General features: G+C 45.1%; 1 protein-coding gene across 3 annotated transcripts in view; it reads left to right on the top strand.

Moving 5' to 3' along the window:
• Positions 1-16,325, top strand: part of LOC141099730 (poly(rC)-binding protein 3-like) — a 1,815,006-nt gene that overhangs the window by 1,144,996 nt on the left and 653,685 nt on the right. For all 3 annotated transcript variants that reach the window (XM_073587737.1, XM_073587736.1, XM_073587732.1), the window contains exon 4: positions 5,541-5,588. The gene's annotated coding sequence lies outside the window, so the exon portion shown is untranslated. The remainder of the gene's footprint in view (positions 1-5,540; positions 5,589-16,325) is intronic.

Raw genomic sequence — 16,325 nt, 5'->3', positions numbered from 1 at the left:
GGATGCAAAAGAGTGCTGGATATAACGAGAGTGACAGTCTGGCAAAAAAAGGGAATTTAGGCCAAAAATGCCTCAATTTTTGAGACATAGATGTATGAGGCATGTCACAGATATACACCACTGAAAATGTGGGCTGTTTTTTAAAATAATGCAACATAGTGCTATATCTACAGTTGTGGCCAAAAGTATTGACACCCCTGCAATTCTGTCAGATAATACTCAGTTTCTTCCTGAAAATGATTGCAAACACAAATTCTTTGGTATTATTATCTTCATTTAATTTGTCTTAACATAGTAACATAGTTTTGAAGGCTGAAGGAAGATCTTATGTCCATCTAGTTCAGCCTATTTTTAGTGCAGCTGTTCTGCATTGTTGATCCTGGGGAAGGCAAAAAACCCACAGAGTAGAAGCCAATTTTCTCCATAGGGAAAAAAATTCCTTCCCCTAAGCTGGGTCAACCATCTACCTATAATATTCTGTTATTCGTAACCTTCTATACTGTTACTCACAAGAAAAGCATCCATTCCTTTCTTAAATTCATTCAGTGAGTTGGCCATCACCACTTCCTCAGGAAGAGAATTCCAGAGCCTCACTGCTCTTACCGTGAAGAACCCTCTTCTATGCTGGTGCAGAAATTGTCTTTCCTCCAAACGAAGAGGATGCCCTCTTGTTCTTGTCACAGTCCTTGGTACAAACAGTTCTTAAATGAAAAAACACAAAAAGAATTGTCCTGAAGCCAAATTGGATATAATTCCACACCAAACATAAAAAAGAGGGTGGACAAAAGTATTGGCACTGTTCGAAAAATCATGTGATGCTTCTCTAATTTGTGTAATTAATAGCACCTGCAACTTACCTGTGGCACCTAACAGGTGTTGGCAATAACTAAATCACACTTGCAGCCAGTTGACATGGATTAAAGTTGACTCAACCTCTGTCCTGTGTCCTTGTGTGTACCACATTGAGCATGGAGAAAAGAAAGAAGACCAACGAACTGTCTGAGGACTTGAGAAACCAAATTGTGAGGAAGCATGAGCAATCTCAAGGCTACAAGTCCATCTCCAAAGACCTGAATGTTCCTGTGTCTACTGTGCGCAGTGTCATCAAGTAGTTTAAAGCCCATGGCACTGTGGCTAACCTCTCTAGATGTGGATGGAAAAGAAAAATTGACAGATTTCAACGCAAGATTGTGCGGATGTTGGATAAAGAACCTCGACTAACATCCAAACAAGTTCAGGCTGCCCTGGAGTCCGAGGGTACAACAGTGTCAACCCGTACTATCCGTCGGCGTCTGAATGAAAAGGGACTGTATGGTAGGAGACCCAGGAAGACCCCACTTCTTACCCCGAGACATAAAAAAGCCAGGCTGGAGTTTGGCAAAACTTACCTGAAAAAGTCTAAAACGTTTTGGAAGAATGTTCTCTGGTCAGATGAGACAAAAGTAGAGCTTTTTGGGCAAAGGCATCAACATAGAGTTTACAGGAGAAAAAGAGAGGCATTCAAAGAAAAAAACACGGTCCCTACAGTCAAACATGGCGGAGGTTCCCTGATGTTTTGAGGTTGCTTTGCTGCCTCTGGCACTGGACTGCTTGACTATGTGCATGGCATTATGAAGTCTGAAGACTACCAACAAATTTTGCAGCATAATGTAGGGCCCAGTGTGAGAAAGCTGGGTCTCCCTCAGAGGTCATGGGTCTTCCAGCAGGACAATGACCCAAAACACACGTCAAAAAGCACTAGAAAATGGTTTGAGAGAAAGCACTGGAGACTTCTAAGGTGGCCAGCAATGAGTCCAGACCTGAATCCCATAGAACACCTGTGGAGAGATCTAAAAATGGCAGTTTGGAGAAGGCACCCATCAAATATCAGGGACCTGGAGCAGTTTGCCAAAGAAAAATGGTCTAAAATTCCAGCAGAGCATTGTAAGAAACTCATTGATGGTCACTGGAAGTGGTTGGTCGCAGTTATTTTGGCTAAAGGTTGTGCAACCAAGTATTAGGCTGAGGGTGCTAATACTTTTGTCTGGCCCATTTTTGGAGTTTTGTGTGAAATGATCAATGTTTTGCTTTTTGCTTCATTCTCTTTTGTGTTTTTTCATTTAAGACAAATTAAATGAAGATAATAATACCAAAGAATTTGTGTTTGCAATCATTTTCAGGAAGAAACTGAGTATTATCTGACAGAATTTCAGGGGTGTCAATACTTTTGGCCACAACTGTATGTTCAGTGACACCCAGGACCAAAAAGAAAACAGCTGTGAACTGGCCAAACTGAGCACACACAGATATGAGCTGGCATGCAGATACCACTACGACAATTTTTTTTTGGGGGGGGGGATAAATACTGCTGTATATAAGTCCAGTGACATCCCCGGACAAAAAAATAAATCATCCGTAAACTGGCCAAACTTTGAGCACACACAGATATGAGCTGGCATGCAGATACCAAGCCGAAAAATGTGTGGCCTGTTTTTTTTTAATTTTTTTGGCTAAATCGTGCTGTATATAAGTACAGTGCCAGACAGCAAAAAAATGAATTTATGGCTAAAAAGACCAAAATTTTTAGCAGTTGAATGGATGAGGCATGTCACAGATATAACACACTGTAAAATATGTGGTCTGTCTGTATTTTTTGGGAGGCTTAGCAAAATAGTATCAAGAAATTGTGAAGGACACTCAAAAAAAAACTACTCAACCGTACCACATAAAAAATAAATATTTCTCTGTACATTCAAAAGAGATGTTTGGGACCCCTTTAAAATTGCTGGATTTTCACGCTGTGCTAGGAAAAGGATCTGGCTGTATTGTGCAGTGTCAAAAAGCAAATGGAAAAAAAAAAAGGGTTGTGGATTGCTTTGCAATAAAAAAAGCTCTATTAGCCCTGGCCCAAAAAATTTACAAAGCCAATTACACCTGGGGTTAGGTATATGCAGCCAATATATCCCACAGGTAGCAGCAGCAGCACTAGAACACAGGACCCTCTTGATATATGCAATGATATGTATATAGACACATACAGTGCCCGCAGGCCTTGCACTGATGTGTATACAGTGACGTACACTACCCTGCCTGCCTAACACTGGAACCTATATACTCTGGAATTAGTCCTTAGAAGTAGTGTTGGTTTAGCTGGATTTGAGTTGTTTAGGATGGTAGACCCCACACTCACTAATATAGCCCCAATTCTGATCTTATCAAGGCAGCATCTCTCCCTACACTATCTCAATCCAGAGCTGAATGTGGCGAGCAGGGTGGCGTCCGGTCTCTTATACTCCTGATGATGCTGTGCGGCCAGCCAATCACTGCACGGCCACAACAAAGATGGCTGCTGCATTTCATTGCCTGGCAGACAATCCCTGCATGGTGATTGGTTCTGTAAAGTCTGCCAAAAAAGCTGGGTGGAGACCCGAGTTCCCACCGAGTAATCCCGGAAATGCTCGGTGCTCGCCGAGTATACCAAGTACAGTGATACTCGGGCGAGTACCAAGTAGTGGCAAACACGTTCGCTCATCACTAATTATTACCTATCCTATGGATAACTTATCTTCATTTGACCGCTTTAATATACTGAGTCAGACAACCTCTCCATCACATCACTTACACACCTAGATGGAGTAGAAGCTATACTGGAAAGTCATAGCTTACACAGGAGAAGCTATATTTTCAGGAACCATACCAAGACATATTTAAATCAGCCCATACAAAACAGTTTAGAAACTAAAAGTAAATAGTAAGTTTATTTTGCATTTGAAATATATTTTGCAACTAAAGTATGGCTATATATTGTCATTGGACAACCCTTGCAACTGGTGGTAGTCAACCCATTGTGGAGATGCCAGCTGTAGCCAATTACTCTATGTGAACACTACGCATAGCATTTACTGTCTCTGTCCCCGTTTGCAACAGACAGATGGGAATTGTCCAAATAATGGAAATGTCCAAATGCAAGGTTGTAGCTTTAGGGCAAATTTTGCGGCTGCTTTTGCCTCCCTACCAAAAAATTACAGCTATGTGTGGTAAAAAAAAGGTTACCGCTACAACACCTAGTACGGTCATAGCTTCCTAACCCCAATATAGTTTTAGCCATAAAACTCCAATAAAAAATATCTGCTAAATGTCACACTGCCAGTCACTTCTCAAGTTCAGCTAAATGTTCTCCAAATGGTTAATTCAGTGTCATTTCCAGCCATATCCGCTGATATAAAATGAAACCATGTGGGCTCCCGAAAAATGCATATATACTGTATATAGTGACATTTATCACTAAGTGTAGGTATACTGAATACTCCCAAAACAGAGTTCAGATTATCTTTCCATATAGGGTGGAATCATGTCCATTTCATATGCAGTGCAGAGAATTTTCCGATATCAATATGCTTCCTCTTCTCCTATGTACTTACCTTTCCTGTGCTATCACCTGGCAGCTAAGTCATTATGTCTCCTCTACAACAAGAGACATGATTGATAAAATTTGCTGAGTTGAGCACTCAAAGGGATGAGAGAGAAAATCTCACAATTCCCAAAGACTTGACTGGATAAAAAGTTGCCTTTTTATTACCTAGTTTACCAAGAAAATGAAAAATTGTATTTATTCTGAAATGTGAAGCCTTCCTCATCTTCATCTTTATAGCAAAGTCCTGAAGGTTTTGTAGCACAATTGACTGATACAGGGAACTGTTCATAAATCCCTCCTCCTTTACTAAAGTCCAAATTACAGATGCCGGAAACCAGCTACAAAGCATATTAATAGCTCCACAATGCTTCACTGTGGGTATGCTGTTCTTTTGATAATGTGCAGTGTTGACTTCATGCCAATATACCTTTTAGAATATCAGCCATAACTTCAAGATTGAGCTAATCTGAACATAACATGTTTTCCCACAAGTTTTTGGCGGACATGATGTAGGTTTTGGCAAAACATAGCTGGGCCCTGTTTTGCCCATGGGTCAGACTTATGAGGAATTCAACAGATTGTTGTCACATGTAGTACACAACCAGTACTTGCCAGAAATTCCTGAAGCCCTTTTAATGTTGTTATAGGCCTCTTGGCAGTTTCCTGGACGGACTTTATCCTTTTCTTATCATCAATATTTGAGGGACATACAGTTCTAGGAAAATTTTACTATTTCACCAAATTTAAGCCACTTCTTGATGATCATCTTCACAGTGTTCCATGGTACTGTACATCTAATGCTTTTAAACTTTTTTGGACCCTTTTCTTGACTGATCACTTTAAACAATGGAATCCCTTAGATGTGTTGTAAAATGTTTACGGAACAATCAGGAAAATTTCAAGAAAATCCTATTAGAACAGAAAAAACTGTATATGGGATTAATCAGAATCACTTTAAACGATAGCAACTGTGTACTGACTACCATGTAACATGAGGTTAAATGTGGTTGCTAATTCTGAACACAACCACAACACCAATTATAAGAGTGTTCACACTTATAAAATCACATTATTTTAGATTTCTTATGTTTATGAGTTGTGATTTTCTTGGCCTCCTACTAATGTCAGTCTTTTGTTCATTCTACAGATTATAGCATCACAGGGCAAAGGTGAAGCCTGCACAAAATATTCAAAAGTAAGTCATTTAATGTAAACTAAAACTAACATTTTACACAAATGTAAACATGAAAAATAAGTAACAAACTAAACTGTGTTATAAAATGTTTCACTTTTACATTTTAATAATGTCACTTTTTGGACAATAGGACGCAGTTCCATTTTTCAACTCTGGCATGCTTTATGGCAATAACTTTGGAATATTTCTCTTCATTAACCCCTCCTTGACATTTGTTGCACATGAATGGTACAGTGCACAATGAGTTACAGAAAAAAAGGTCCATGCACAGCGTAATGATGTAGCTGACTCAAAAGCAAAGCTTGAGCCAACAGCTAATGGTGTAACTGGCGCCTTACTGCAACAGCTAAAATTGAGAGAGGGAAGGGGCTCTTTCACTTCATCATTCCTGTCACTCCTCCTGCCCGCAATCTGATTGCAGGATTCTGATGACTGCTAAGGCCAACCAATTGCTTCCTAGTCAACCAGAGTAAAGTGTGGATGGACCAAACGTTTGTAATCTATTGGCTGTCCAGAAACAGTTAAAAACAGTTCACTATTTCAATTGCACTTTATTCTGCAGGTCAACATGATAATGAAAAAACCCAATTTGTATAGATTTTCTTTGTCATGATCCAGGACGGGGTTGTTCCTTTTCCGTCCTGGTCAGGTCACGGTTAATTTAATTCGCCTGTCTGGCCCAGGGGTGGCTATTTAGTGATTGTTCTTTCTGGATTCGGTGTCGGTGATACTTCCGTTCACTCGGCTAGAACAGCTGACCCAGGCTACTCTTCTATAATCATTGTTCCTTTGTATGTGTGAGCTTTACTATGTATGACCCGGTTTGTTCCCTGACTTGTGCTTGCATCTTCTGTTTTGGTACCATTCAGTCCTCTCTGGTTGTCTGACCCCTCGGCTCGCCCCTGACTATGTTATGGAAATTTGATTGGGATAAATCTATCCCTGTGTGTGCTGTGGCCGCTCCCAATTAAACTGAGTATTTTGAGCGCTCAATGAAATGACACACTGTACAAGCATGGTGGTTACAGGATAGCATTCCCTCAATACTCTGAAGGTTTATTGCACATACATGGTTTTTTAAATTCGTATAGAAAGGAGTGGTTAGTTAATTAACATAAGGTTGGGCTTCAATGCTATTGGCTGTCTGAGTATATGGAATATATCGTGATCAATGCATGGCAAAAGGCTTGATAGTTATCTAAAGTGTAACTCTGTAACTCTTGAAATCAGGACAAAGTTGAGACATCTACTCATCACTTTTGCACATCTGTTGTACTTCCTCTTTTCTTATATTGAAAAAAAAACTAAAAGCTGTCTGGTTTGTGGCAGCTAGAGTTGAGCGAAACGAGTCGAAAAAATTCAAAAGTCGCCGACTTTTGGCAAAGTCGGGTTTCATGAAACGAAACCCGACCCTAGGATGAGGTCGGCCACGAGGTCGGCGACTTACGCGCCAAAGTCGCGTTTCAAAAGTTTGTTTTGCGCTCTTTTTCAGCCAATCAGGATCCACGGACACTGTGGGCAACGTGATGACATAGGCACGGGTCACCACCATCTTTCAGAAGGGCATGCAAGTGATTGGCTTGCTTTGGTGGGCGTCACAGGGGGTATAAAAGGGCGTGCACACCGACCGCCATCTTACTTCTGCCGATCTTAGTATAGGGAGAGGTTGCTGCTGATTCTGTAGGGAGAGTGTTAGGCAGGGAAGAAGACAAAAAAACTGCTTCTGCTGCTAGCGATTTGGCCTGCACAACACACCAGTCATTGTGTGTGCAGTGCAAGGGGAGGCTATATAGTGGTGTATCAGTGGTGTTGGTTGTTGGGCTGCCTTCTAAGGCTTCCTGACATTCCTGCATTGCTGTTTACCCACTGCTCCGCAAACTGCTTTTTTAAAAGCAATCCCAATTTTTTTTTTTTGTCCTGCTGAGAAGACAAAAAAACTGCTTCTGCTGCTAGCAATTTGGCCTGCACAACACACCAGTCACTGTGTGTGCAGTGCAAGGGGAGGCTATATAGTGGTGTATCAGTGGTGTTGGTTGTTGGGCTGCCTTCTAAGGCTTCCTGACATTCCTGCATTGCTGTTTACCCACTGCTCCGCAAACTGCTTTTTTAAAAGCAATCCAATCTCCCTTATCCTCTAGTCACTTTTGTCACAGCTGTGCCATCGAGCCTGTCACATAGCGCTCAGATATTCATTGGGCCTCACACAATCCAAAAGTGTCCAGTGTCCAAAAGTGTGTGCAGAGATTCAAAATCTCCCTTATCCTCTAGTCACTTTGGTCACAGCTGTGCCATCGAGCCTGTCACATAGCGCTCAGATATCAGTGGGCCTCACACAATCCAAAAGTGTCCATCCAGTGTCCAAAAGTGTGTGCAGAGATTCAAAATCTCCCTTATCCTCTAGTCACTTTGGTCACAGCTGTGCCATCGAGCCTGTCACATAGCGCTCAGATATCAATGGGCCTCACACAATCCAAAAGTGTCCATCCAGTGTCCAAAAGTGTGTGCAGAGATTCAAAATCTCCCTTATCCTCTAGTCACTTTGGTCACAGCTGTGCCATCGAGCCTGTCACATAGCGCTCAGATATCAGTGGGCCTCACACAATCCAAAAGTGTCCATCCAGTGTCCAAAAGTGTGTGCAGAGATTCAAAATCTCCCTTATCCTCTAGTCACTTTGGTCACAGCTGTGCCATCGAGCCTGTCACATAGCGCTCAGATATCAGTGGGCCTCACACAATCCAAAAGTGTCCAGTGTCCAAAAGTGTGTGCAGAGATTCAAAATCTCCCTTATCCTCTAGTCACTTTGGTCACAGCTGTGTCATCGAGCCTGTCACATAGCGCTCAGATATCAGTGGGCCTCACACAATCCAAAAGTGTCCATCCAGTGTCCAAAAGTGTGTGCAGAGATTCAAAATCTCCCTTATCCTCTAGTCACTTTGGTCACAGCTGTGCCATCGAGCCTGTCACATAGCGCTCAGATATTTATTGGGCCTCACACAATCCAAAAGTGTCCAGTGTCCAAAAGTGTGTGCAGAGATTCAAAATCTCCCTTATCCTCTAGTCACTTTGGTCACAGCTGTGCCATTGAGCCTGTCACATAGCGCTCAGATATCAGTGGGCCTCACACAATCCAAAAGTGTCCATCCAGTGTCCAAAAGTGTGTGCAGAGATTCAAAATCTCCCTTATCCTCTAGTCACTTTGGTCACAGCTGTGCCATCGAGCCTGTCACATAGCGCTCAGATATCAGTGGGCCTCACACAATCCAAAAGTGTCCATCCAGTGTCCAAAAGTGTGTGCAGAGATTCAAAATCTCCCTTATCCTCTAGTCACTTTGGTCACAGCTGTGCCATCGAGCCTGTCACATAGCGCTCAGATATCAGTGGGCCTCACACAATCCAAAAGTGTCCATCCAGTGTCCAAAAGTGTGTGCAGAGATTCAAAATCTCCCTTATCCTCTAGTCACTTTGGTCACAGCTGTGCCATCGAGCCTGTCACATAGCGCTCAGATATCAGTGGGCCTCACACAATCCAAAAGTGTCCAGTGTCCAAAAGTGTGTGCAGAGATTCAAAATCTCCCTTATCCTCTAGTCACTTTGGTCACAGCTGTGCCATCGAGCCTGTCACATAGCGCTCAGATATCAGTGGGCCTCACACAATCCAAAAGTGTCCATCCAGTGTCCAAAAGTGTGTGCAGAGATTCAAAATCTCCCTTATCCTCTAGTCACTTTTGTCACAGCTGTGCCATCGAGCCTGTCACATAGCGCTCAGATATTCATTGGGCCTCACACAATCCAAAAGTGTCCAGTGTCCAAAAGTGTGTGCAGAGATTCAAAATCTCCCTTATCCTCTAGTCACTTTGGTCACAGCTGTGCCATCGAGCCTGTCACATAGCGCTCAGATATCAGTGGGCCTCACACAATCCAAAAGTGTCCAGTGTCCAAAAGTGTGTGCAGAGATTCAAAATCTCCCTTATCCTCTAGTCACTTTGGTCACAGCTGTGCCATCGAGCCTGTCACATAGCGCTCAGATATCAGTGGGCCTCACACAATCCAAAAGTGTCCATCCAGTGTCCAAAAGTGTGTGCAGAGATTCAAAATCTCCCTTATCCTCTAGTCACTTTGGTCACAGCTGTGCCATCGAGCCTGTCACATAGCGCTCAGATATCAGTGGGCCTCACACAATCCAAAAGTGTCCAGTGTCCACAAGTGTCTGCAGAATTTCAAAATCTCCCCTGTCCTATAGACACCTTGTACCTTGTTTTACATTACTATATAGTTTGTTGGATTTTGTCTACATTTCTACCAAAAATGAGGAAGGCTGGTGGAAGAGGCCGTGGAATTGGGCGGGGGTTGGCAGCTGGTAATGATGGTGTTGGTGGTGGATCTGATGGTAGTGGCAAGAGCAAAATAGGACCGAATGCAGGAGGTGCTGGCCCTGCGTCATCGTCTGGCTACATAAGGCCTCGAACGCTTAGTTTTCTAGGAGTTGGCAAACCGCTTTTAAAGCCAGAGCATCAGGAAAAAGTTTTGTCTTACATTGCTGACTCAGCCTCCAGCTCTATCGCCTCCTCTTCTTCAGTTGTAAAAAATAAAAGTACTGAGTCATCATTGGAGGCTCATGTTCATGAACCACACCTTTCCTTGTGTCCTTCACCCCAACCAAGATTGAAGGATGACGCAGGCCATACTACTGATTACTCCATGGAGCTGTTTTCACATACCATGCCTGGATTATCAAGTGAAATGGTGAATTACCCAGGCCAAGATGAATCTGGCATGGAGTGCACTGATGCACAGCCGCTGATGGATGATTCTGCTGGTACATTCACTCAGAGCACTACATTGTCCTCGCAGTGTACAGAGCCAGATTCTGACCCTGATGAGACTCAGGTGCCCCTTCCCGCACACTCTACCACCATACACGGTGACAGAGGAAGGTGCACATGACATAGAAGAGGAGGTGATGGATGACCCAGTTGTTGACCCAGATTGGCATCCATTGGGGGAAGAGGGTGCTGCTTCCAATAGCTCAGATGAGGAGCATCCACAGCAGACATCGACATCGCAACAGCTGTTATCTGGCAGGCCCGGAGCACTCCAAAGACAGGTTCCAAACATCAAAAGAGTTGCTGGACAGCTTGTCCAGAGGGTCAAAAGATCACAGCGTGCTAGGCCGCAAAATGTCTGCCAAAGTAGGAAGAGTGCAGTGTGGCACTTTTTTGAACAAAATCCTCATGATCAGGCCAAGGTTATCTGTAAGAAGTGCGCAAAGACCTTTAGCCGAGGGAAAAATCTGAAAAATTTGAATACCAGTTGCATGCTTAGACATTTAACCAGCATGCACTTGCAAGCGTGGACACAACACCAAACCTCAAGTGCCACATGTGCAACTGATCACAACGAAGGTAGTCAGCAACGCTACATTGTTTCCCCCACTGTAAGCCCACCGGTTAGCACAGCAGCAAATGTTGAGGTGTCGTTGCAAGACCACAGCAGTCAGGGAATCCCACTGTTATATCAACGAAAGACTGATTCTAGGCCATCAGAAAGAACACCAACTCCATCACCATCATCAATCCTCTCTCAGTCCGCCCTGTCCACCGCTACTTCCACCATATGCAGCTCTCAAGTCCAGCTCACCCTCCCAGACACTATGAGTAGGTCAAGAAAGTACTCAGTCTCTCATCCGCGTACACTGGGTTTGAACGCCCACATTGCCAAACTAATCTCGTTTGAGATGATGCCCTTTCGGTTGGTGGAAAGCACAGCTTTCCACGAACTCATGGCCTATGCAGTACCACGCTATGACCTACCCAGTCGCCACTTCTTCTCTCGCAAAGCCATCCCAGCCCTCCACCATCATGTGAAAGACCGCATTGTCCATGCACTCAAGCAGTCAGTGAGCGGAAAGGTGCACCTCACAACTGATGCATGGTCCAGTCGGCATGGCCAGGGCCATTACGTGTCCATCACTGCGCACTGGGTTAATGTGGTGGATGCAGGGTCCATAGGGGACAGTGGTGGTGGGACAGTGCTGCCTAGCCCACGGTATAGGAAACAGTTGGCTGTAGGCGTTCGACCCTCCTCCTCCTCCTCCTCCTCCAGAAGCGAAAGCTCGTCCACAGAGCGCAGTCGTACGAGCACTCCATCTGCAGCTGCCACTGTTGCACACGATGTGTCCCCCTATCGAGCAGCTAGTGGAAAGCGTCAGCAGGCTGTGTTGCAGATGATGTGTTTGGGCGACAGACACACCGCCGAGGTGCTGGCCGAGTACTTGAAGCGACAAACTGAGTCATGGCTGGGCAGTGTACATCTTGAAGCAGGCAAGGTAGTTAGTGATAACGGCCGTAATTTTGTGGCAGCCATAGCCCTTTCAAAACTCAGCCACATACCTTGCTTGGCTCACACCTTGAACCTGGTGGTGCAGTGCTTCCTCAAAAATTATCCGGAGTTAACAGCCCTGCTCCAGAAGGTGCGAAGACTGTGCGCGCACATCCGCCGGTCGCCTGTACACTCCGTTCGTATGCAGAAGCTGCAGCGATTGCTCCACCTTCCCAACCACCGCCTCATTATCAACATTGCAACAAGGTGGAACTCCACCCTGCACATGGTGGAGCAGCTGTGCGAGCAGAGGCAGGCCATAATGCATTTGTGGGAGGATACACGGCCAAGCACTTTGAGAGCAGACATGGAGTTGACAGGTGTGCAGTGGTCGAAGCTGAAAGACCTTTGTAAAGTCCTTCAGTGTTTTGAGGAATGCACACGGCTGGTAAGCGCAGACGACGCCATCCTAAGCATGAGCATCCCACTTATGCGTCTGCTCATGCAAACTTTGATGCACCTTAAGGAGCAGGCGTCTGCAGCCAATGTTGATGAGGAGGAAGAGGAGGAGGGAATCCTTGATGACATTCAGCCATTGTCTGCTCAGGGACCTCTCCTGGACGAGGTGGAGGAAGAAGAGGAGGAGGAGGATGATGATGGGGATGATTACTTAGGGGAGGAGGATGCATCTCGTGGGGCAAGTGAAAATGTTGGCGTGGCAAGGTCTGGTACAGGGTTTGTGCGTGACTGGAGGGATGTGGATTTGCCAGAAAGTGCTCCTCCACCCAGCACTCGCAGTGCATCATTGACACCGGGAACATTGGCCCACATGTCAGATTATGCCTTGCGGATCCTAAAAAGGGACCCCCGCATTGCCAAAATGATGAACGATGACGACTACTGGTTGGCCAGCATCCTGGATCCACGCTATAAAGGCAAATTACAAAACATCATGCCACAGGAGAACCTTGACCTAATATTGGCTAATAAACAAGCAACTCTGGTAAATCGGTTGCTTGAGGCATTCCCATCACACAGCAGCGGTGATGGTTCTCACACGAGCCGTACGGGCCGGGGGCAGCTTGGCAGAGGTGTTCGTGGTGCACACAGCAGAAGTGGCGTTGGAGACAGGGGTTTCATGACAATGTTGTGGACTGATTTTTCAAATACCGCTCACACAACTGGTAATACTGCATCGATGGAAAGTGACAGGAGACAGCAGTTGTCAACTATGGTTACAAACTACTTTTCCTCCCATATCGATGTTCTCCCACACAGGTCATTCCCCTTTGACTATTGGGCCGCTAAACTGGACACCTGGCCTGAATTGGCCCAATATGCCTTACAGGAGCTCGCTTGCCCAGCTGCAAGTGTGCTATCGGAAAGAATCTTCAGTGCAGCTGGATCAATCCTGACAGAAAAAAGGACCCGTCTGTCAACCCAAAATGTGGATGATCTAACCTTCATTAAAATGAACCACGCATGGGTTTCCAAGGATTTTGTCCCACCTTCCCCTGATGACACATAGGGTGACAGAAAAATGGCTTGCTTTGGTCCACCTCTTCCTGGTACTTCACCTATTTCGCCTTTTGCATCAGCTGAATGTCCAACATCAACATATGCCACTTTCTAAAACTCCCTAACTGTGCTGCCTCCCCCCCCATGGCCGGGGTCACCACCTAGCGCACGACACCGTGTGAGTGCCGTTGCCCTGGACAGGTGGGTAGGCCGACTCTTGGGCGCGGGCACTGGCACAGGGTCCCTCATAGTGCAATCAAGTGTCTCTGACGGTGGTGGTGCACACCCGCCGTCAGACACACCGCTGTACTATGAGGGGCCCAGTGCCAGTACCGACGCCCACGAGTGGGCCCCCCTTGCTTGGGCAGGGAACCAGCATTTGCAATCTTTACCTCTCCATGCTCCTCCGCTGTGTAATCTGGGCCGTCAAATCCATACTGTGCCTGACACCGTCTGAGCCTGCCTCCTGATGTATAGACATATATTTTGAATGTGTACGCTATCCATACATGTTATCCGGGGATACGGTACCCTTTCTAACCTTTGTGCAATCACGTGCAATCCATACTGGGCCTAACACCGTCTGAGCCTGCCTCCTGAGACATATATTTTGAATGTGTACGTTATCCATACATGTTATCCGGGGATACGGTACCCTTTCTAACCTTTGTGCAATCATGTGCAATCCATACTGGGCCTAACACCGTCTGAGCCTTCCTCCTGAGACATATATTTTGAATGTGTACGCTATCCATACATGTTATTCGGGGAAACGGTACCCTTTCTAACCTTTGTGCAATCACGTGCAATCCATACTGGGCCTAACACCATCTGAGCCTGCCTCCTGATGTATAGACATATATTTTGAATGTGTACGCTATCCATACATGTTATCTGGGGATACGGTACCCTTTCTAACCTTTGTGCAATCACGTGCAATCCATACTGGGCCTAACACCGTCTGAGCCTGCCTCCTGAGACATATATTTTGAATGTGTACGCTATCCATACATGTTATCCGGGAATACGGGACCCTTTCTAACCTTTGTCCAATCACGTGCAATCCATACTGGGCCTAACACCGTCTGAGCCTGCCTCCTGATGTATAGACATATATTTTGAATGTGTACGCTATCCATACATGTTATCTGGGGATACGGTACCCTTTCTAACCTTTGTGCAATCACGTGCAATCCATACTGGGCCTAACACCGTCTGAGCCTGCCTCCTGAGACATATATTTTGAATGTGTACGCTATCCATACATGTTATCCGTGGATACGGTACCCTTTCTAACCTTTGTGCAATCACGTGCAATCCATACTGGGCCTAACACCGTCTGAGCCTGCCTCCTGAGACATATATTTTGAATGTGTACGCTAACCATACATGTTATCCGGGGAAACGGTACCCTTTCTAACCTTTGTGCAATCACGTGCAATCCATACTGGGCCTAACACCGTCTGAGCCTGCCTCCTGATGTATAGACATATATTTTGAATGTGTACGCTATCCATACATGTTATCCGGGGATACGGTACCCTTTCTAACCTTTGTGCAATCACGTGCAATCCATACTGGGCCTAACACCGTCTGAGCCTGCCTCCTGAGACATATATTTTGAATGTGTACGCTATCCATACATGTTATCCGGGGAAACGGTACCCTTTCTAACCTTTGTGCAATCACGTGCAATCCATACTGGGCCTAACACCGTCTGAGCCTGCCTCCTGATGTATAGACATATATTTTGAATGTGTACGCTATCCATACATGTTATCTGGGGATACGGTACCCTTTCTAACCTTTGTGCAGTCACGTGCAATCCATACTGGGCCTAACACCGTCTGAGCCTGCCTCCTGAGACATATATTTTGAATGTGTACGCTATCCATACATGTTATCCGGGGATACGGTACCCTTTCTAACCTTTGTGCAATCACGTGCAATCCATACTGGGCCTAACACCGTCTGAGCCTGCCTCCTGATGTATAGACATATATTTTGAATGTGTACGCTGTCCATACATGTTATCTGGGGATACGGTACCCTTTCTAACCTTTGTGCAATCACGTGCAATCCATACTGGGCCTAACACCGTCTGAGCCTGCCTCCTGAGACATATATTTTGAATGTGTACGCTATCCATACATGTTATCTGGGGATACGGTACCCTTTCTAACCTTTGTGCAATCACGTGCAATCCATACTGGGCCTAACACCGTATGAGCCTGCCTCCTGAGACATATATTTTGAATGTGTACGCTATCCATACATGTTATCCGGGGATACGGTACCCTTTCTAACCTTTGTGCAATCACGTGCAATCCATACTGGGCCTAACACCGTCTGAGCCTGCCTCCTGATGTATAGACATATATTTTGAATGTGTACGCTATCCATACATGTTATCTGGGGATACGGTACCCTTTCTAACCTTTGTGCAATCACGTGCAATCCATACTGGGCCTAACACCGTCTGAGCCTGCCTCCTGAGACATATATTTTGAATGTGTACGCTATCCATACATGTTATCCGGGAATACGGTACCCTTTCTAACCTTTGTCCAATCACGTGCAATCCATACTGGGCCTAACACCGTCTGAGCCTGCCTCCTGATGTATAGACATATATTTTGAATGTGTACGCTATCCATACATGTTATCTGGGGATACGGTACCCTTTCTAACCTTTGTGCAATCACGTGCAATCCATACTGGGCCTAACACCGTCTGAGCCTGCCTCCTGAGACATATATTTTGAATGTGTACGCTATCCATACATGTTATCCGGGGATACGGTACCCTTTCTAACCTTTGTGCAATCACGTGCAATCCATACTGGGCCTAACACCGTCTGAGCCTGCCTCCTGAGACATATATTTTGAATGTGTACGCTA

Source organism: Dendrobates tinctorius, unplaced genomic scaffold, assembly GCF_039654945.1.
Source record: "Dendrobates tinctorius isolate UK_male_01 unplaced genomic scaffold, ASM3965494v1 ptg000102l, whole genome shotgun sequence".
NCBI classification, from domain to species: domain Eukaryota; kingdom Metazoa; phylum Chordata; class Amphibia; order Anura; family Dendrobatidae; genus Dendrobates; species Dendrobates tinctorius.
This window is presented reverse-complemented; position numbering and strand designations above follow the sequence as displayed.